This window comes from Manacus candei, unplaced genomic scaffold (assembly GCF_025592945.1).
Source record: "Manacus candei isolate 608988 ecotype Guabito, Panama unplaced genomic scaffold, ASM2559294v1 h1tg000102l, whole genome shotgun sequence".
NCBI lineage: Eukaryota > Metazoa > Chordata > Aves > Passeriformes > Pipridae > Manacus > Manacus candei.
The window spans coordinates 3,356-26,457 of NW_026138150.1; the positions used below are offsets into that span (position 1 = coordinate 3,356).

Below are 23,102 nucleotides of genomic sequence, written 5' to 3' on the forward strand. Positions count from 1 at the left end.
AACCAAGTCCCAAATCCCCAGGTGGGGGGAGAAACTGTCCCGGCAGTTCAAAGCTCTCTCAGCCCCGTGTGCTCGCAGCCAGCAGTGAAGGAGTCCCTTTTCCCAGGGGCAGTCCCCAAAGCAGAACACCTCGCTCCCAGATGGGTCGGGCTCTCTCTCTCTCTCTCGGTCGTTCTCCACGAGGTGTCCTGTGGGGAAAAACTTCCTCTGAGGAAAAGAGAACAAGGTGGCCAAAATCAGCTCCCGCTCTGTCCGGTCCCGGACAAACCCCAAAAGCCCCCGAACAAAGGACCCCCCGCCCTCCCCGCGGCCACCGCGGTGTCCCCGAGAGCCGCCCTCCCCCCACTGCCCCTGCCCAGCGCCTGCGGCTCCGCTCCAACCCACCCCATCCCGGGAGACACAGATGGGAATGGGGGGACACTGGGAAACAATTCCAACACCTCTTTTCAAACCTCTGACACCTGGTTCCCAGACATTCCCAAAGAAGGGGCTTCCCGTGGCCTCGAGCCAGGGACCCACCTTTGTATTGAACCAACTCCTGGAGAGACACGTTCCCATCCCTGTCCCCATTCCCATTCCTGGGGTTCCCATCCCTGTCCCCATTCCCATTCCTGGGGTTCCCATCCCTGTCCCCATTCCCACTTCCTACTGTGCCAACCTGCTCCCAGTGTCTCCATTCCTGTCCCCACTATCCCCATCCTGGTCTCCCATGTCCCCATTCCCATTCCCGGTGTCCCAATTCCCATTCCTTGCGACTCCAACCTGCTCCCAGTGTCCCCATTTCCATTCCTGGAGTTCCCATGCCCATTCCTGCTGTCCCCAACCTGCTCCCAGTGTCCCCATCTCTGTCCCCAATGTCCCCACCCCAGTCCCCCCTGTCCCCATTCTTATTCCTGGTTCCCACAGAGGAACTGCCGGATGCTGGAGGAGGGAGCCAGGATTTCTTGCCCAAAGCAGGAGATTTTCACACCCAAATTAAAGCCTCAGGAATAACTGTGGTCCTGGGTTTCACACGGGAAAAAGCAGGAAGTTGATCCATTGGGAAGAGCCGCAGGGGGGCCGGGGTGGGTGGGAGCAGCGGGATGAGCTCTGCCAGCAGCTCCTGCCTTTCCACAGGGAGAGGGAAGGGGAGGATCCAGCTCCGGGATCGCTCAGGTTGTGATTCCTGCTGGGATGAGAGCGGGGAAAGGAGTCACCATGTCCCTGTTCCCATCCCAGGGGATGGAGCCGGTTGTGGAGCCCAGGGAGAGTAGGAACTGCTCCGGAATCCCACCTGATCCTGCTCTGTCCATCCCACCCCAATCCCACTCCATCCATCCCACCCCAATCGCACTCCAGAATCCAGCCCTGATCCCAGTCCACAATTCCACCTGATCCCACTCCGGAATCCTGCCCTGAGCTGCAATCCCCTTCCAATCCAGCTCCAGCCATTAGGCCCCCATTCCCCTCTGGAATCCCGGCATCCATCCTGGGATCCCTGCACAGAGGATCTGGATCCACACACGCTGCTGGGACTCACTGGTGGGCGCGGGGTCGTATCCATTCCCCTCCCTGTTCCCTATGGAAAGAAAGTGGGATCAGCACCCGTGGCACAGGATCCCCGGAATGCTGCCGGGCGGATCCGTGCCCCTTGCCGACCCCCATCCCGGGAGTTACCGGATCGGAGCTTCCAGACACCGACTGCCACGAGGCCGATGATGATGATGATGGCAGCGATGACGGACACAGTGTCCTAGTTAGAACAGCTGGGACCGATTCCTCACTGGATGGGTGTAGCCCAAAAGTGTGTATTCTATGGCCTTCCATGCCATTTTCCCAGGAACTCTTGTCGGGGGGGGGGCCTGTGAGGTGTGGGGGGGTGTTCCTGACCTCATGCCCTTTTATGGAATTCCCCACTCTGAGAATTCTCATATCCTTTTATGGAATTCCCCGCTCTGAGGGAACGAACTGAGCATCCTTTTATGGAATTCCCCGCTCTGAGGGAACGACTGACCATTCCTGCCTGACCTGGAGAATATATAAACCTGGAGTTTCAGAACCTTTCCACCACTCGTGGGATCCACAGGAAGGCTGCAGCTCACCACTCTCAACCAGACTGAGACCACCACCCTCAACTGGACTGCAATCACCACTTCTGACCAGACTGCAACAGTTCTCCCACCAGCAGGTTTTTTTCCCCTCTCCCTTTACTTTGGACTTGGGGGGGGGCCCAAGGAAAACCACTTTGTTCATGCCCCAGGGTGCTGGGTTATACATTTGGGTTTTGTGGGTTAAAACCAATTGCTTGTCTGTATAATCAGATTTATTGGGCAAGGGGGGCCCAAGGGGGGCCCAAGGGGGCCCAAGGGGGTGGTCCAGGGGGGGAAGGGCTGCAGGGGGCGGATCCCGGAGGAGGAAACCCGCCAAAAGCGGCGGCCCAGCCGAGGGAGGAGCCGAGCGGGAGCACAAAGAAGAGCAGCCAAAAGGTCCTGGCGGTGGCTCGGCAATGGCGGGGGGGGCGAGAGCGGTTTGGGGGCCCCCGTGAGAGCCGGGGGGGAACCCCGGTAGCCGCGGAGTGGGGAGAGCGGAGAGGGGCGATCCCGGAGCTGGGGGACCCCCGGAATGCTGGAGGGGGGGGAGCAGAGAGGGAGCGCCGGGCCCCTTAAGCGGGGGTCCCGGAGAGGGGGAAGGCCTTGGAGTGTGGAGAGGAGGGGGGGCCTTGAGGCGGGGTGGGAGCCGAGAGCGCCAAGAGGTTTGCGAGGGTGGGAGCCGAGAGAGGAGGGCCGGCCGGCCCCGGGAGGCAGAGTGGGGAGAAGTGAGCCCTGGGACCCCCCTGGCAACACTCAAGGGGACCCCAGAGAGTGGGAACCCCCTGGAGCCGCGGGACCCCCGGCAGCCTGGAGAAGGGGGACCCCCAATGCAGGCAGAAGTGCCATCAGGCCACACAGGGGGGACCCCCCTAACCCCAGAGAGCAGAGAGGGGGAATTTTGGTAGGGGTTTTTGGGCTGAATGTTGTTGTTTTGGGGGTTTTTATGGACACAAGATGCCCGGTGAGTCCTTGAGCTGGACTTGGGCAGGAGGAACCCCAAGGGCAATGTGCTCACCCCATGTTTTCCCCCCCAGCATTATTTCTGCTTCCCAAAGCTTGGGCGGATGGAGGAGGAGGCTGCGAGGAAGAGGAAGATGCCTTGGGCCCCCCAGGCAGGTGAGGAGGAAGTCAGTGCTCCTTTGGGTGGGTCTTTTGTCTTTTGTGGCCGTCCTGCCGGGGCCGGAGTTGGGGGGATGTCCTTGGGCTTCCCTGTGGGCCGGAGGCAAATCCCCTGCGTGTCCTTGTTGGTTCCTGCCCCAGGCCCCGAGGTGAGGCCGGAGAGCGCGGAGGACAAATCCCCCCGGCAGAGCCTGGTGGGAGAGGCCGTTTTGAAGGGCTCCCCGGCGCAGGAAGGCAGCGGGGAGGAAAAGGGCCGGAGATGCCCCCGCAGGAGGGGCTCCAAAGCCAGCCCAGGGGGCTGTGAGGAGGAAAGAGCCAGCGTGTGCCGGGAAGGCGGCCGGAGCTTGAGGCGGAGCTGCGAGCTGGTGGTCCCTGAGCAGCCTCCCAGCAGGGAGAAACCCTTCAGGTGCTTGGAATGTGGGAAGAGCTTCAGGAAGAGATCCAACCTCCTGAGGCACCAGCACATCCACAGTGGGGAACGGCCCTACATGTGTGAGGTGTGTGGGAAGAGCTTCAAACAGAGCTCCCACCTCCTCAGCCACCAGATGATCCACAGTGGGGAAAGGCCCTACATGTGTGAGGAATGTGGGAAGAGCTTCACTCTCCTCTTCCACCTGCTCCGACACCAGATGATCCACACTGGAGAAAGGCCCTACATGTGTGAGGAATGTGGGATGAACTTCAATCAGAGCTCCACCCTGCTCCGACACCAGAGGATCCACAGTGGGAACGGCCCTACACGTGTCAGGAATGTGGGAAGAGCTTCAAACAGAGCTCCCACCTGCTCCAACACCAGATGATCCACAGTGGGAACGGCCCTACACGTGTGGGGAGTGTGGGAAGAGCTTCAGGGACAGCTCCAGCCTTTGCAAACACCGTTGCATCCACACCAGGGAATGGCCCTACAAGTGCTTGGAATGTGGGAAGAGCTTCTGCACAAGCACCAAGCTGCTCAGCCACCAGCACATCCACACTGGGGAACAGCCCTACACGTGTAGGGAATGTGGGACAGCTCCACCCTCTACACCCACCTTCGCATCCACATCAGGGAGAGGCCTCACAAGTGTGGGGAGTGTGGGAAGAGCTTCAGGGACAGCTCTGCCTTTTCCTCCCACCAACGGACCCACCGGTAAGAGAAGCCCCGAGTGCCCTTACTGCGGGAAGAGCTTCGGCCGCTGCTCCAACTCCATCAGCCATGGGAGGACCCGCGTTGGATGATCCACAGGGACCCCCGTTGGGCACAGCCCTGGTGTGCTGGTTTAAAGGTAAACCAGCAGGGGAAATGACAGTGGTGACACCTAGAATGGGATGGAACAGCTGGAATGGAAATGAGAATGCCTGGAATGGGAATGGAGACATCAGGAATGGGATGGGGACAATAGCAATGGGATGGGAACACCAGGAATGGATATGGGAACACCTGGAATGGGAATTGGGACATGGGGAGCAAACTGGGGACACTAGGAATGGGAATGGGGGCAGCAGGAATGGGAATGGGGACACGTGGAATGGGGAAGGAACACCTGGAATGGGAATGGGAACACCTGGAATGGGAACACCTGGAATTGGAATGGAGACACCTGGAATGGGAACACCTGGAATGGGAATGGGAACACCTGGAATGTAAATGGGGACACCAGGAATGGGAATGGGAACACCTGGAACTGGAATGGAGACACCTGGAATGGGAACACCTGGAATGGGATTAGGAACATCTGGAATGGGAATGGGGACACCAGGAATGGGAATGGAAACACCTGGAATGGGAATACTAACACCTGGATTGGAAATGGGAACACCAGGAATGGAAATGGGGACACCTGGAATGGGAATGGGGACACCAGGAATGGGAATGGAAACACCTGGAATGGGAATGGAAACACCTGGAATGGGAATGGGGACACCAGGAATGGAAATGGAGACACCAGGAATGGGAATGGGGACACCTGGAATGGGAACTGAAACACCTGGAATGGGAATGGGGACACCAGGAATGGGAATGGGAACACCTGGAACTGGAATGGAAACACCTGGAGTGGGAACACCTGGAATGGGAATAGGAACACCTGGAGTGGGAATGGGGACACCAGGAATGGGAATGGAAACACCTGGAATGGGAATGGAAACACCTGGAATGGGAATGGGGACACCAGGAATGGAAATGGAGACACCAGGAATGGGAATGGGGACACCTGGAATGGGAACTGAAACACCTGGAATGGGAATGGGGACACCAGGAATGGGAATGGAAACACCTGGAATGGGAATGGGAACACCTGGAATGTAAATGGGGACGCCAGGAATGGGAATGGGAACACCTGGAACTGGAATGGAAACACCTGGAGTGGGAACACCTGGAATGGGAATAGGAACACCTGGAGTGGGAATGGGGACACCAGGAATGGGAATGGAAACACCTGGAATGGGAATGGAAACACCTGGAATGGGAATGGGGACACCAGGAATGGAAATGGAGACACCAGGAATGGAAATGGGGACACCTGGAATGGGAATTGAAACACCTGGAATGGGAATGGGGACACCAGGAATGGAAATGGAGACACCAGGAATGGGAATGGGGACACCTGGAATGGGAATGGGAACATTGGGAATGGGAATGGGAACATCGGGAGCAGGTTGGGGACACCAGGAATGGGAATGGGATCACCTGGGATTGGAATGGGAACACCTGGAATTGGAATGGGAACATTGGGAGCAGACTGGGGACACCAGGAATTGGAATGGGGACACCTGGAATGAGAATGGGAACACCTGGAATGGGAATAGGGAAAACAGAGGTGGGATGGGAACACCTGGAATGGGAATGGGGACAATAGGAATGGGAATGGAGACACCTGGAATATGAATGGGAACACCAAGAACTGGGAATGGGGAAAACAGAAGTGGGATGGGAACATCAGGAATGGGAGGAGGGACAATAAGAATGGGAATGGAGACACCTAGAATGGGATGGAACACCTGGAAAGGGAATTGGAACACATGGAATGGGAATGGGAACTCCTGGAATGGGAATGGGGACACCTGGAATGGGATGGGAACAACTAGAACGGGATGGGAACACCTGGAACAGGAATGCAAACCCGTGGAATGGGAATGGGAACAGCCGGGCCCGGGGTGTGTCCCTGGGGAAACAGGAGGCCAGGCCCTAAAGAGTTAACTAAGAAATTGGGGCCTGCTAACAAGCTACCAACATCCAAGAGCATCTGTGCTCGTTCTGTTCTACTGACTGGAGCAAAGCTTCAGAGAATAGTACAGGAACATGTCCTAGGCCTCGAGGGGATAAATTAGAGAGACAGCAGGATCAGGGAGACATTGGAATAGGAGGAATAGGCCGGGAGCCAGGGCTTTTTCCAAGCTTCAGTGAGCGGGTCAAGAAGAATGGAAGAGAAGGAAGGTCAAGCTGAGGAAGATGAGTTGAAGCCCCCAGAGCCATGGAGGAAGAGTGGAAGTACCCTCAGGATTGAGGGCCAAGAGAAACACCGCCCCAAGCCCCGCCTGAGCTCCACCTCTACTCCGCCTGTTATTAATATGCATCGATAGATGTTGTAATCACTTGAATATGCATTTAATCCCAGCTGAAGATTGTAGAAAAATGCTGATTTTGTGTGAATCCTTCGAGCAAGTTTGTCCAGCACCAGCTGGCTTGCTCCCAACGTTGAATAAACAAATACCTTGCTGCTTAAAGATAAAAAAGTCTCTGAGCAGTTTCTCGGACCGATTTTTCGCATTCAGCGCCCAGTCAGTCCCAGGATGATCCCAGTCACTCCTGGTCTTTCCCAGTCGCTCCCAGTTTCCTCCATGTGGTCCCACTCATTCCCAGTTGCCCCCAGAAGCTTCCAGCATGATCCCAGCTGCTCACAACCACTTCCAGTCATCCCCAGTGCACTCCCAGTTGCTCCCAGTATGATCCCAATCACCTCCTGCATGATCCCACTCACTCCTGGTATGATCCCAGGATGACCCCAGTCACCCTCAGTGTGGTCTCAGTTGCTCCCAGCATGGGCCAAGCTTCTCCCCCCGTGATCCCAGTTGTCCCCATCATGGTCCCACTTGCTCCCAGTTGCCCCTAGCACAGATCCAGTCACTCCAAGTATGATCCCAGTCCTCCCTCCTGACAGTCCCAGTCAATCCCAGTTGCTTCTCTTGTAGATCCAGTCACTCACAATTCCTTCCAGTTGCCCCCAGCCTGGTCCTAATTCCCCTTCACGTAGTCCCAGTCACTCCCAGTATGGTCCCAGTCACCCCCACCGTGGTTACAGACACTCCCAGTATATCCCAGTAGAGCCCTCAGCATGCTCCTAGTCCTTCCCAGTCACTCCCAGATGCACCAGTAACATTTCAGTTTCCACCAGTATGATCCCAGTGACTCCAAGGCACTCCCACTATATCCTATGTGGCCTCCAGTTGCTCCCAGTAGCCCTCAGTGTGGTCCCAGTTGCTCCCAGTCTGATCCCTGTTGCCCCAGTTCTGGTCCTGGAGGGTCCCAGTGTGCTCAGATCCTGCTCCCGGGGGGTCCTGCTGGGTCCCAGTCCTGGTCCCAGTGTATCCTGGTGTCCCAGTCCATCCCAGTCCATCCCAGTCTGTCCCAGTCCATCCCAGTCCATCCCAGTCCCTCCCAGTCCATCCCAATCAGTCCCAATCCATCCCAGTCCATCCCAGTCCCTCCCAGTCCATCCCAGTCAGTCCCAATCCATCCCAGTCCATCCCAGTCCCTCCCAGTCCATCCCAGTCAGTCCCAATCCATCCCAGTCTGTCCCAGTCCATCCCAGTCCATCCCAGTCTGTCCCAGACCATCCCAGTCCATCCCAGTCCATCCCAGTCCCTTCCCAGCCGTTTCCCAGGTCCTGCCCCCCCGCCCCCCAAGATGCTGACGGGGTCGGGGCTCCGTCTTTGGCTTCGTCTCCCTGGGCCTGCCTGGAATGAAGGGGCCGCTGGGACACTGCGGGACCTCCTGAGACCAAAGGAACCCCGGGAGAATTTGGATACTCCTGGAATCAAGGCACAACTGGGACACTGCAGGGCCCTATGGAAAAAAAGGAACCTTGTGACACTGCGGAATTCCTGGAATCCAGGGGCCTTTGGGACATGGGGGCCTCATGGAACCAAAGGAACCCTGAGGTGTTTCCGAAGGTCATGGAATCAAGGGGCCACTGGGACACTGCAGGGCCTCTGGGAATTAAAGGAACACTGGGACACTGGGGCAGGACATCCCCCTGCAATGGCACCAAGACAATGCCCCATTTGCAAAGGGGTCAGTGCTGAGCTGAGAGGGGGCCAGGCCAAGGCAGGAGATTTTGGACCCCAGACTGGTTTCACCCCAAATGAAGCCCCTGATGGTGAGGGAACCCCTGGAGTCCAAGGACTGTCAGTCCATGGGTTTCTACCAGAAAGGGCCAGTCCCCTTTCCCAGGGGCAGGTTCTTCCAACAGAACCCTTCTTGGGGGGTGTGTGGAGATTCCTGCCTTGGCTGGGGACCCCCCCAAGGTCACTGCTGGAGGTTGAGAGCAGAGATCTCCCCACGAGCGCTGCTCTGGGGCAGTTCCAACCATCTCTAATTAAGAATTCTTGCTTGTTTGCCACCTTTAGTAGAATTGCTTCAACAATTGCTTTAGTGTAGTGCCCTGTCATATCTTATCCTGCACTACTGGTAGTTTTAGTGTGTATGTTGTGTAGTAAATAATTCTGGTTTAGTCCTTTTGTCTGATCATTATTAGTAATAAGTAGTTCATTGATATAAATATATCTGCTTTTCCATCATTAAAACCTGTGGAACAAAACTGGTTCAATCCCATCTCTATAATTCCTTAAATTCAAAGCATTGGCATAACCCAAGGCTGAGATTGGATCCAGCTGCCCCCAGGCTCCTCTGGGAGCAGAGTTTAGAAAGCCAGGGAGTCCGTTCTGCACCTCGGGACTCCAGGGCAGGACTTCTCCCATCAACTTTGTCTGAGCCTTGAACTCCCCCTGCCACAGGGGGGATGGGGAAAAGGGAGCCGGAAAGGGGAGAAAAGGTGGGAAAAAGGGGGCGTGGGACCCCTTCAGCTGAGGGGCCAAAGGGGTGGGACCCCCAAAGGTAGCAGAGGGAAGCTGTGGTTTAGTGGGACAATAGGAAAGGGGTGGGAGAGAAGGGAAAAGTGGTGGGCTGAGAGCCCCAAAACTGAGTGTGAGGAGTGTTGGGACCCCAAAGTTATTGGGAGGGGGGTGGGAGCCCCAAACTGAGTGCAGGGGGGATGTGAGGGTTGTGGGGACCATAGGAAAGGGGTGGGAGAGGGGCAGAAAAGGGGGGTGGAAAAGCAGGAAGGGGAGTCCCACGGGGGTCCCTTGGTGTCCCCATCACTTGAGCCCTGGAGCAGTTCCCTGGGGCTCTGGGGGGGTTGGATCTGCACTGGGGGGTCCCCAACCCCCCTGTCCATCCCTGGGGGCTGATGGGGGGTTCCCCTCCACCCAACAGCCAGTGCTGCAGTGGCCACGGGGGAAAAGGTGGGAAAAGGGGGGTCTGGGGTGGCCCCTGAGCTCCCACCCTGCTGTGGGGTATCACAGCCAGCACGGCTTCCCCAAAGGAAAGGCCTGCTGATCAAACCTGAGTTACTTTATGACAACATCACCCCCTGGCTGATCAAGGGAAGGCACTTGATGGGACCTTTTTGGGTTTCAGTGAAGCTTCCCATAGTGTCCGTGCCCAGATCCCTCTGGACAAAGTGTCCAGCCCAGAGCTGGATAAACACACCCTGTGCTGGGCGAGCAATGGGCTCCCGGGTCGGGCACAGAGGGTGGCAGTGACTGGGGGACATCAGATGGGGGTCACTAGGGGGGTTCCCCAGGGCTCCATCTGGGCCCTGTGCTCTCCAACATCTCCATCCGTGACTTGGGCACAGCACTGGAAGGGACACGGAGCAAGTTTGCAGATGACCCCAACCTGGGAGGAGCTGCTGAGTCCCTGGAGGGCAGGGAGGCCCTGCAGAGAGACCTGGACAGATCCCAGGGCTGGGAATCACCCCCCATGGAAGTTCAACAAGGGGCAGTGCCGGATTCTGCCCCTGGGATGGGCAACCCCAGATGTGGGGACAGAGTGGGAATGAGAGGCTGGAGAGCAGTGCTGGGAAAGGGCCCTGGGGGTCCTGGGGGTGCCCCCTTGGCCAGGAGTCAGCAGTGCCCTGGCAGCCAGGAGGGACAACCCTGTCCTGGGGGCATCAGGCCCAGCATGGCCGGGCCAGGGAGGGGATTGTCCCGCTCTGCTCTGCCCTGGGGCGGCCTCACCTCAATAGTGGGGCACTCTGGGGGGACACAATGGAAGGAAGAGATTGAGCCAGTCGAGAGTGTCCAAAGGAGGCCACCAGGATGGGGAAGGCTCTGCAGGGGAAGCCTTAGGAGGAGCAGCTCAGGGCACTTGGGGTGTTCAGCTGCACAAGAGGAGACTGAGGGGAGACCTCATGGCAGTTCCAACTTCCTCAGGAGGGGCAGAGGAGGGGCAGGCCCTGAGCTCTGCTCTGGGGGGACCAGGGACAGCCCCCAGGGAATGGCCTGGAGTTGTGTCAGGGCAGGCTCAGGTTGGATGTTAGAAAGAGGTTCTTCCCCCCCAGGCTGGTTGGCACTGAACAGGCTCCCCAGGGCAGTGGGCACAGCACCAAGGCTGACAGAGCTCCAGGAGAGTTTGGATGATCCTCTGGGGCACAGGCTGTGACTCTTGGGGATGGGCCTGGGCAGGGCTGAGGGTTGGACTTGATGATCCCTCTGGGGTCCCTTCCAACTCGCACATTCTTTCATTCTGGGATTCTGTAACACTTTGCCTGCTTTGCTGCTTCTGTGAACACGAGTTCCTTATAGAATCATAGAATCATAGAATCAGCTGGGTTGGAAGGGACCCCACAGGGATCATCAAGTCCAACCCTTGATCCAACACCGCTGCAGTTACTAGGCCATGGCACTGATGCCACATCCAGTCTCTTTTTAAAAATCTCCAGGGACTGGGAATCCACCACTTCCCTGGGCAGCCCATTCCAACGTCTGACCACCCTCTCTGGAAAGAAATTCTTTCTAATATCTAACCTAAACCTCCCCTGGCACAACTTGAGGCCATGCCCTCTTGTCTTGCTGATGGTTGCCTGGGAGAAGAGACCAACCCCCACCTGGCTCCCCCCTCCTGTCAGGGAGTTGTAGAGGGTGAGGAGGTCTCCCCTGAACCTCCTCTTCTCCAGGCTGAAAAGCCCCAGCTCCTTCAGCCTCTCCTCATAGGACTTGTGCTCCAGCCCCTTCCCCATCCTCGTTGCCCTCCTCTGGACCTGCTCCAGGACCTCAATGTCCTTCCTGAACTGAGGGCCCAGAACTGGACACAGCACTCCAGGGGTGGCCTCACCAGCGCTGAGTCCAGGGGAAGAATCACTTCCCTGGTCCTGCTGGCCACACTGTTCCTGAGCCAGGCCAGGATCCATTTGCCTTCTTGGCCACCTGGGCACACTCTGGCTCATGTTCAGCCTCCTGTCAATCAGCACTCCCAGGTCCCTTCCTGCCTGGCTGCTCTCCAGCCCCTCTGGTCCAGCCTGTAGCGCTGCAGGGGGTTGTTGTGGCCAAAGTGCAGGACCTGGCACTTGGCCTTGTTGAACCTCATCCCGTTGGAATCAGCCCAACTCTCCAACCTATCCAGGTCCCTCTGCAGAGCCCTCCTGCCTTCCAGCTGATTGACACTCCCCCCCAGCTTAGCATCATCTGCAAATTTGCTAATGATGGACTCAATCCCCTCATCTAAATCATCAATAAAGATATTAAACAGAACTGGGCCCGACACTTATCCCTGGGGACACCACTAGTGACCGGATCCCAGCTGGATGCAGCCCCGTTCACCACCACTCTCTGGGCCCGGCCCTCCAGCCAGTTCCTGACCCAGCACAGAGTGCCCCTGTCCAAACCATGGGCTGCAGCTTTTCCAGGAGAATGCTGTGGGAGACGGTGTCAACGGCCTTGCTGAAGTCCAGATAGACACATCCACAGCCTTCCCCTCACCCACCAGGTGGGTCACCTGATCATAAAAGGAGATCAGGTTGGTCAGACAGGACCTGCCCTTCCTAAACCCGTGCTGGCTGGGTCTGATCCCTTGTCCATCCTGTAGGTGCTGTGTGATTGCACTGAGGATGATCTGCTCCATAAATCTTTTCACTCTCATCTTTCCACTCTCAGCTTTTCTTTCCCTCACTCTCCCTTACCCTTCTCCTGTCTTTCCTTTCTCTCCCTTATGCATTTTCTCCAAAGGTTCTCTTTATGCCATATTGCTGTAGATGAGAGATACAGATGATAACACCCAAAATGGCAACGTACCTGTTTACCTTTGAAACAAAATTGTTCTAATATAAACCCTACATATGTAAGTTTTCAAACACCAATTATTCAGTGTCGTTTCACTCTAATCCACCCCAAGGGATTTATTAATAAGAACCTGGGTTACCCTCCCCCTTTTCTGAGGTGGGTTGTAACATTTTTGGCGTCAGGGACAAGGACCCTTTGGATGTGGTGGAGTAATCGGTGTAGTCCAAAACTGACACTGAGGGTGAGTCAAATGGTGACCGTCCTAACGTTGTGAAATTATAGTGAGAATTTTTCTCCTCCTGGTGTGATCCAGGCACATCAGACCTGTTGAAAGGCTTTCTGGTGTAGCCTGGACCTGTTCAAAGGTTCTCTGGTACCTGGACCTGTTGAAAGGTTTTCCAGGAGAGAGTCAAGCCGACCCTCAGAGGGTTAAGGGGGAGAAAGACATTAACCTGAGCTGGGTTAATGACTGAGTCAAAAGGAATGACACCCCAGGGTGAATTAGGTGGGGGTTATACCATCAGATCTTGGTGATGCAGTCATCATCACCTTGTATGAGAAGAAGGGAGATAAATCAGACTGCTCAAACTACCGGGGTATTACTCTGCTCTCCACTGCTGGCAAGATCCTGGCAAGAATACTTTTGAACAGACTAAAACCCGCTATAGCAGAAGGAATTCTTCCTGAAAGCCAATGTGGTTTCAGAGCCAACAGGAGCCCCACAGACATGGGATTTGTTCTCAGACAACTGCAAGAGAAGTGCAAGGAACAGAACAAAGGTCTCTATGGAACCTTTGCTGATCTCACCAAGGCTTTCGATACTGTGAGCAGGAAAGGTCTGTGGCAGATTTTGGAACGTTTAGGTTGTCCCCTCAAGTTCCTGAAAATGATCATCTCACTCCATGAGGATCAGCACGGCCAAGTCAGATATGGCAATGCACTTTCTGAGCCCTTTCTAATAACCAATGGTGTGAAACAAGGCTGCGTTCTCGCACCAACCCTATTCACAATCTTTTCCAGCAGGATGCTCCAAAGGGCCACGGCAGACCTCGATGATCAGGACAGGATCTACATCCGATACCGTACTGATGGAAGCCCTTTCAACCTAAGGCGACTGAAGGCCCACACCAAGACCTTAAACCATCTTGTCCAGGAGCTGCTTTATGCTGATGACGCCGCCCTCGTCGCTCCCACAGAAGCAGCTCTGCAGCGTTTAACATCCTGCTTTGCTGAGGCTGCTGAGCTCTTTGGGCTGGAAGTCAGCTTAAAGAAAACAGAAGTTCTCCATCAACCTGCACCTCAGGAAGTCCCCCATCATCCCCACACCACCATTGGCCAATCAGAGCTCAAATCAGTCCAGCAGTTTAATTACCTAGGGAGCCTCATCTCCTCGGATGGTGAGATTGACAGAGAGATGGACAACAGGTTAGCAAAGGCATAGAGAGCTTTTGGAAAACTCCATAAAAGAGTTTGGCGAAATAAACACTTGAAGAAAAGCACAAAGATCAGTGTTTACAGAGCCATTGTGCTGTCTACTCTCTCATATGGGTCCGAATCCTGGGTCATCTACAGCCACCACCTGCGACTCCTGGAACGCTTCCATCAACGCTGCCTCCGCACAATCCTAAACATCCACTGGTCAGATGATGTGACCAATCCATCTGTTCTAGAACAGGCAGCAGTCACAAGCATTGAGGCCATGTTGCTGAGAACACAGCTGTGCTGGGCAGGGCACGTCTCCAGGATGAAGGACCAACCACCCCCTCCCTAAGATCGTGCTCTGTGGTGAACTTGCCACCGGCTGCCACAAGAGAGGAGCCCCGAAGAGGAGATACAAGGACTGCCTGAAACAACATCTCAGCCTTGGCCATATTGATCTCCATCACTGGTCTACTCTGGCCTCCAGTCGGGAGGTCTGGAGACACCCCATCTCTAACGCTGCTGCTTCCTTTGAGAACGCAGCAGGATCAGCATCGAGGAGAAAAGACAACGCAGAAAGAACCGTGTCCTGTCCATCCCATCCAAGGAGTCTTTCTGCTCTGCCTTTTGCAACTGGACGTGTCTATCTCGTATTGGCCTCTTTAGCCACCAGTGTGCTTGCAGCAAATGTGGGCAGAGCCCTTCCCAAATCTTCGTTCATGCAGTCCTACCATGATTTTGGATATTAATTTGGGAGTCTGGACTCATTGGTTTATTTGGTTCTGGAACTGGTATTTGGTTTATTTGGTTTTGGAAACAGGTATTTGGTTTCTTTTGTATTATGGGTACTTCAGGTTGCAAAGAAAGAATCTTGAAGAAATCCTTTCTGGTATTTTGGATATTAACTTGTGATTTCTGGACTTAGAAGTTGATTTGGTTTTGGAAACTGGTATTTGGTTTATTTTGTATTCTTGAACCATTGGAAACAATTTGGGACCCACTTGGAGGGACAAAGCTGTTGATGCTCCACGGGTTCCAGGACCCTGAGGATTCCAGTGCACATTGAAAGTGTTATTCAGGGAGATCCTCACAGTCCCTGGATGCAGGGAGTTCGAAGCAAGATCCCTGGGATTTTATTAATGCATTAAAAGGTTTATAAAAGCTACATAAAGGCATATAAAAGGTGTACATAACTAACATAGAAATGGAGCTCTATAATAAAATATGATTGACTTATAAAAAGTTGTGATAGAACTGTAAAAGAAGAGGTGTGATGCCTCAGAGTTTTTTGGGCTACCCAGGGAGGTGGTGGAGTCACCGTCCCTGGAGGTGTTTAAGCAAAGACTGGCCATGGCACTGAGTGCCGTGCTCTGCTTGATGTGCTGGGGATGGGGCGTAGGCTGGACGCCGGTTGATCTCACAAGTCTCTGCCAAGCTCACGGACTCTGGGCTTCTGTGCCACCCCAGCCTTTGGGGACAGTGTGCTGGTGGCTCAGAGGCTCCGTCCTTGCCTTGCCTTGCCCATCTCCTGGCTGCCAGGCAAGGGCCTTGTGACATCACAGCCTCTGTGGAACAGCGCGGGGGCTGAAAAGTGTCAGTGCTGCGTCCCCGTGCCCAGAGCCTGGGCAGAAGTCGGCTGGCAGGGACGGGCAGAGACTGTGCAGAGGTGTCAGCTCGTCCCGCAGCAGCACCATGCCCAGCCAGGGCATCTCCTGGCTCCTCAGGCTCTCGGTGCTCCTGCTCTTGCCTGGCCCACTGGAGCCTTGCAGCCGTGCCACAGGTGCCATTGCTGAGAACCGGGGTTTGCCTTGGATGGCCCCTTGCCAGAAAAGGCAGGAGAGGCTGGAGAGAGGGGAAGGAGGGGGGTCAGGCCGCTGGGATGGTGCCGGCGGGCCGTGAGCCCGAAGCCAGCAAGGCCTTGGGGCCACCCGGTGTCAGGGGAGGACTGAGAGCCCCCAGGGAGGAGGAAAGCTGGGCAGGCCCCAAGGCTCCTGGGCCTCTTCCTTGGCAGCCCTTTGGCCAAGGCCCCCAGGCAGAGGTGGGGCTCAGCCCCTGCCCAGCAATGGGGCACAGGCTGAGCCCCAGGGACACCAGACCCAGGCGGCCTGAGCTCTTCTTCCTGCAGCGTCTGCCTGGGGCAGCCCAGCCAGGCCTGAGTCTCTGCAGGAGAGGCCAAGCCCAGCCAGAGAGGGCTCAGCCCTCTGAGGCTGCACTCACTGCAAAGGGAACAAAACATTGGCCCAGAGGACATCCTGCCCCCAAAGGGAGAACTGGAAAGGTCAAGAATAAAAAGGTCATCCTCCTCCATTACTCAAGAAATGTTCAGACCTCTTTCCTTAAAGCATCCAGGACTCGGGTCACCCAATTTTCTCTCTGACAAGGCTTTGCAGGGGCTGCTTGGGAAAGGGAAGCCCTGGGGCCCCAGTGCAGATGGTGGGGCTGCACTCTGGGGGGGTCGGTCTTTGGCTCTTGGCTTCCAGGGGCCCCCAGGAGTCAGTGAGCCGGGCTGGGGACGAGGGGCAGGACTGGCTGGGATTGCCTCTGGGGCCTGGCCCAGAAAATGGAAGTGTCCCCATGGGGGCAGCTGGAAAGGGCCCAGGAAGGAAATGCTGCCCCAGCGCAGGCTGTGGCAGTGGGGAGTGTGCAGGGGGAGGAGGCTGGGCCAGAGCAGGGCTGGGCAAGAAGGGCCAAGCCGCGGGTGGGTTCTCCCCTGGCCCCCAGGGCCCAGCCCCTGATGGGAGGGCCTTGGGCAGGGCCTGGGGCGACTGCAGGAACCTCCGAGGCAGCCCAAGGGGCGTGCTTTTGGCAGCTGGGTTGACAGGCCCAGCTCTCTGCAAGAGAAGTGCTGTCCATCCCACCCTAATCCCATTCCATCCATCCCACCCCAATCCCACTCCAGAATCCAGCCCTGTGACCAGTCCACAATTCCACCTGATCCCACTCTGGAATCCTGCCCTGAGCTGCAATCCCCTTCCAATCCCGCTCCAGCCATTAGGCCCCCATTCCCCTCTGGAATCCCGGCATCCATCCTGGGATCCCTGCACAGAGGATCTGGATCCACACACGCTGCTGGGACTCACTGGTGGGTGCGGGGTCGTATCCATTCCCCTCCCTCTTCCCTATGGCAAGAAAGTGGGATCAGCACCCGTGGCACAGGATCCCCGGAATGCTGCCGGGCGGATCCGTGCCCCTTGCCGACCCCCATCCCGGGAGTTACCGGATCGGAGCTTCCAGACACCGACTGCCACGAGGCCGATGATGATGATGATGGCAGCGATGACGGACACAGTGTCCTAGTTAGAACAGCTGGGACCGATTCCTCACTGGATGGGTGTAGCCCAAAAGTGTGTATTCTATGGCCTTCCATGCCATTTTCCCAGGAACTGTTGTCGGGCGGGGGACTGTGGGGGGGGCATGCGAGGTGGGGGGGGTGTCCCTGTCCTCATACCCTTTTATGGAATTCCCTGCTCTGAGAATCCTCATATCCTTTTATGGAATTCCCCACTCTGAGGGAAGAACTAAGCATCCTTTTATGGAATTCCCCACTCTGAGGGGAGGACTGGGCATTCCTGCCTGAACTGGAGAATATATAAACCTGGAGTTTCAGAACCTTTCCACCACTCGTGGGATCCAGAAGAAGGCTGCAGCTCATCGCTCTCAACCAGACTGAGACCACCACCCTCAACTGGACTGCAACCACCACTTCTGACCAGACTGCAGCAGCTCTCCCACCAGCAGGTTTTTTCCCCTCTCCCTTTACTTTGGACTCAGGGGGGGGCCCAAGGAAAACCACTTTGTTCATGCCCCAGGGTGCTGGGTTATACATTTGGGTTTTGTGGATGAAAACCAAATTGCTTGTTTGTATAATCAGACTTATTAGGCAAGGGGGGCCCAAGGGGGGCCCAAGGGGGGCCCAAGGGGGCTGGTCCAGGGGGGAAGGGCTGCAGGGGGCGGATCCCGGAGGAGGAAACCCGCCAAAAGTGGCGGCCCAGCCGAGGGAGGAGCCGAGCGGGAGCACAAAGAAGAGCAGCCAAAAGGTCCTGGCGGTGGCTGGGCAATGGCGGGGGGGGCGAGAGCGGTTTGGGGGCCCCCGTGAGAGCCGGGGGGGAACCCCGGTAGCCGCGGAGTGGAGAGAGCGGAGAGGGGCGATCCCGAAGCTGGGGGAGCCCCGGAATGCTGGAGGGGGGGGAGCAGAGAGGGAGCGCCGGGCCCCTTAAGCAGGGGTCCCGGAGAGGGGGAAGGCCTTGGAGTGTGGAGAGGAGGGGGGGCCTTGAGGCGGGGTGGGAGCCGAGAGCGCCAAGAGGTTTGCGAGGGTGGGAGCCGAGAGAGGAGGGCCGGCCGGCCCCGGGAGGCAGAGTGGGGAGAAGTGAGCCCTGGGACCCCCCTGGCAACACTCAAGGGGACCCCGGTGAGTGGGAACCCCTCGGAGCCGCGGGACCCCCGGCAGCCCAGAGAAGGGGGACCCCCAATGCAGGCAGAAGTGCCATCAGGCCAGACAGGGGACCCCCCTAACCCCAGAGAGCAGAGAGAGGGAACTCCTGGGAGGGGTTTTTGGGCTGAATGTTGGTGTTTTGGGGGTTTTTATGGGCACAAGATGCCCGGTGAGTCCTAGAGCTGGACTTGGGCAGGAGGAACCTCCAAGACAACGCGCTCACCCCTTGTTTCTCCCCCCCATCAGGATTTCTGCTTCCCAAAGCTTGGGCGGATGGAGGAGGAGGCTGCGAGGAAGAGGAAGATGCCTTGGGCCCCCCAGGCAGGTGAGGAGGAAGTCAGTGCCCCTTTGGGTGGGTCTTTTGTCTTTTGTGGCCGTCCTGCCGGGGCCGGAGTTGGGGGGATGTCCTTGGGCTTCCCTGTGGGCCGGAGGCAAATCCCCTGCGTGTCCTTGTTGGTTCCTGCCCCAGGCCCCGAGGTGAGGCCGGAGAGCGCGGAAGACAAATCCCCCCGGCAGAGCCTGGTGGGAGAGGCCGTTTTGAAGGGCTCCCCGGCGCAGGAAGGCAGCGGGAAGGAAAAGGGCCGGAGATGCCCCCGCAGGAGGGGCTCCAAAGCCAGCCCAGGGGGCTGTGAGGAGGAAAGAACCAGCCTGTGCCGGGAAGGCGGCCGGAGCTTGAGGCGGAGCTGCGAGCTGGTGGTCCCTGAGCAGCCTCCCAGCAGGGAGAAACCCTTCATGTGCTTGGAATGTGGGAAGAGCTTCAGGAAGAGAACCGACCTCCTGAGGCACCAGCACATCCACACTGGGGAACGGCCCTACACGTGTGGGGAGTGTGGGACGAGCTTCAATCAGAGCTCCCACCTGCTCGGACACCAGATGATCCACAGTGGGGAAAGGCCCTACATGTGTGAGGAATGTGGGAAGAGCTTCACTCTCCTCTTCCACCTGCTCCGACACCAGATGATCCACAGTGGGGAAAGGCCCTACATGTGTGAAGAATGTGGGATGAACTTCAATCAGAGCTCAGCCCTGCTCCGACACCAGAGGATCCACAGTGGGGAACGGCCCTACACGTGTCGGGAATGTGGGAAGAGCTTCAAACGGAGCTCCCACCTGCTCCAACATCAGATGATCCACAGTGGGAACGGCCCTACACGTGTGCGGAGTGTGGGAAGAGCTTCAGGGACAGCTCCAGCCTTTGCAAACACCGATGCATCCACACCAGGGAATGGCCTTACAAGTACTTGGAATGTGGGAAGAGCTTCAGCACAAGCACCAAGCTGCTCAGCCACCAGCACATCCCCACTGGGGAACAGCCCTACACGTGTAGGGAATGTGGGACAGCTCCACCCTCTACACCCACCAACACATCCACATCAGGGAGAGGCCTCACAAGTGTGGGGAGTGTGGGAAGAGCTTCAGGGACAGCTCTGCCTTGACCTCCCACCAACGGACCCACCGGTAAGAGAAGCCCCGAGTGCCCCGACTGCGGGAAGAGCTTCGGCCGCTGCTCCAACTCCATCAGCCATGGGAGGACCCGCGTTGGATGATCCACAGGGACCCCCGTTGGGCACAGACCTGGTGTGCTGGTTTAAAGGTAAACCAGCAGGGGAAATGACAGCGGTGACACCTAGAATGAGATGGAACAGCTGGAATGGAAATGAGAATGCCTGGAATGGGATGGGGACATCAGGAATGGGATGGGGACAATAGCAATGGGTTGGGAACACCTGGAATGGGAATGGGGACATTGGGAGCAAACTGGGGACACTAGGAATGGGAATGGGGGCAGCAGGAATGGGAATGGGGACACGTGGAATGGGGAAGGAACACCTGGAATGGGAATGGGAACACCTGGAATGGAAATGGGGACACCAGGAATGGGAACACCTGGAATTGGAATGGAGACACCTGGAATGGGAACACCTGGAATGGGAATGGGAACACCTGGAATGGAAATGGGGACACCAGGAATGGGAATGGGAACACCTGGAACTGGAATGGAAACACCTGGAATGGGAACACCTGGAATGGGAATGGGAACACCTGGAATGGGAATGGAAACACCTGGAATGGGAATGGGAACACCTGGAATGGAAATGGAAACACCTGGAATAGGAATGGAGGCAGCAGGATTAGAAATGGGGACACCAGGAATGGAAATGGGGACACCTGGAATGGGAATGGAGACACCTGGAATGGGAACACCAGTAATGGGAATGGGAACACCTGGAATGGGAATGGAGACACCAGGAATGGGAATGGGAACACCTGGAATTGGAATGGGGACACCTGGAACGGGAATGGGAACACCTGGAATGGAAATGGGGACACCAGGAATGGGAATGGGAACAGCTGGAATGGGAATGGAGACACCTGGAACAGGAATGGGAACACCAGGAATGGCAATGGGGACACCAGGAATGGGAATGGGAACACCTGGAATGGGAATGGAAACACCTGGAATGGGAATGGGGGCAGCAGGAATGGAAATGGGGACACCTGGAATGGGAATGGGAACATTGGGAATGGGAATGGGGACACCTGGAATGGGAATGGGAACATTGGGAGCAGACTGGGGACACCAGGAATTGGAATGGGGACACCTGGCATGGGAATGGAGACACCTGGAATGGGAATAGGGAAAACAGAGGTGGGATGGGAACACCTGGAATGGGAATGGGGACAATAGGAATGGGAATGGAGACACCTGGAATATAAATGGGAACACCAAGAATTGGGAATGGGGAAAACAGAAGTGGGATGGGAACACCAGGAATGGGAGGAGGGACAATAGGAATGGGAATGGGGACACCTAGAATGGGATGGAACACCTGGAAAGGGAATTGGAACACATGGAATGGGAATGGGAACACCTGGAATGGGAATGTGGACACCTGGAATGGGATGGGAACAACTAGAACGGGATGGGAACACCTGGAACAGGAATGCAAACCCGTGGAATGGGAATGGGAACAGCTGGGCCCGGGCTGTGTCCCTGGGGAAACAGGAGGCCAGGCCCAAAAGAGTTAACTAAGAAATTGGGGCCTGCTAACAAGCTACCAACATCCAAGACCATCTGTGCTCGTTCTGTTCTACTGACTGGAGCAAAGCTTCAGAGAATAGTACAGGAACATGTCCTAGGCCTCGAGGGGATAAATTAGAGAGACAGCAGGATCAGGGAGACATTGGAATAGGAGGAATAGGCCGGGAGCCAGGGCTTTTTCCAAGCTTCAGTGAGCGGGTCAAGAAGAATGGAAGAGAAGGAAGGTCAAGCTGAGGAAGATGAGTTGAAGCCCCCAGAGCCATGGAGGAAGAGTGGAAGTACCCTCAGGATTGAGGGCCAAGAGAAACACCGCCCCAAGCCCCGCCTGAGCTCCACCTCTACTCCGCCTGTTATTAATATGCATCGATAGATGTTGTAATCACTTGAATATGCATTTAATCCCAGCTGAAGATTGGATAAAAATGCTGATTTTGTGTGAAGCCTTGGAGCAAGTTTGTCCAGCGCCAGCTGGCTTGCTCCCAACGTTGAATAAACAAATACCTTGCTGCTTAAAGATAAAAAAGTCTCTGAGCAGTTTCTCGGACCGATTTTTCGCATTCAGCGCCCAGTCAGTCCCAGGATGATCCCAGTCACTCCTGGTCTTTCCCAGTCGCTCCCAGTTTCCTCCATGTGGTCCTACTCATTCCCAGTTTCCCCCAGAAGCTTCCAGCATGATCCCAGTTGCTCACAGCCACTTCCAGTCATCCCCAGTGCACTCCCAGTTGCTCCCAGTATGATCCCAATCACCTCCTGCATGATCCCACTCACTCCTGGTATGATCCCAGGATGACCCCAGTCACCCTCAGTGTGGTCTCAGTTGCTCCCAGCATGGGCCAAGCTTCTCCCACTTTGATCACAGTATGATCCCAGTTGTCCCCATCATGGTCCCAGTTGCTCCCAGTTGCCCCTAGCACAGATCCAGTCACTCCAAGTATGATCCCAGTCCTCCCTCCTGACAGTCCCAGTCAATCCCAGTTGCTTCTCTTGTAGATCCAGTCACTCACAGTTCCTTCCATTTGCCCCCAGCCTGGTCCTAATTCCCCTTCACATAGTCCCAGTCACTCCCAGTATGGTCCCAGTCACCCCCACCATGGTTGCAGACACTCCCAGTATATCCCAGTAGAGCCCTCAGCATGCTTCTAGTCCTTCCCAGTCACTCCCAGATGCCCCAGTAACATTCCAGTTTCCACCAGTAGGATCCCAGTGACTCCAAGGCACTCCCACTATATCCTATGTGGCCTCCAGTTGCTCCCAGTACCCCTCAGTGTGGTCCCAGTTGCGCCCAGTATGATCCCTGTTGCCCCAGTTCTGGTCCTGGAGGGTCCCAGTGTTCTCAGATCCTGTTCCCGGGGGGTCCTGCTGGGTCCCAGTCCTGGTCCCAGTGTATCCTGGTGTCCCAGTCCATCCCAGTCAGTCCCAATCCATCCCAGTCCATCCCAGTCCATCCCAGTCCATCCCAGTCCCTTCCCAGCCGTTTCCCAGGTCCTGCCCCCCCGCCCCCCAAGATGCTGACGGGGTCCGGGCTCCGTCTTTGGCTTCGTCTCCCTGGGCCTGCCTGGAATGAAGGGGCCGCTGGGACACTGCGGGACCTCCTGGGACCAAAGGAACCCCGGGAGAATTTGGATACTCCTGGAATCAAGGCACAATTGGGACACTGCAGGGCCCTATGGAAAAAAAGGAACCTTGTGACACTGCGGAATTC

At 56.4% G+C, this 23,102-nt stretch overlaps 1 long non-coding RNA gene across 2 annotated transcripts; it reads right to left on the reverse strand.

Moving 5' to 3' along the window:
* Positions 1 to 1,007: 1,007 nt before the first annotated feature.
* Positions 1,008 to 17,214, reverse strand: LOC127461350 (uncharacterized). 2 transcript variants are annotated; one of them, XR_007900044.1, is made up of 3 exons: positions 17,143 to 17,214; positions 1,520 to 1,558; positions 1,008 to 1,165 (listed from the first exon to the last, which is right to left on the reverse strand). It is a non-coding gene; the product is annotated as an uncharacterized LOC127461350 (long non-coding RNA). The 2 variants fall into 2 exon arrangements; XR_007900043.1 differs by lacking the exon at positions 17,143 to 17,214 and adding an exon at positions 1,657 to 1,728.
* Positions 17,215 to 23,102: the final 5,888 nt, after the last annotated feature.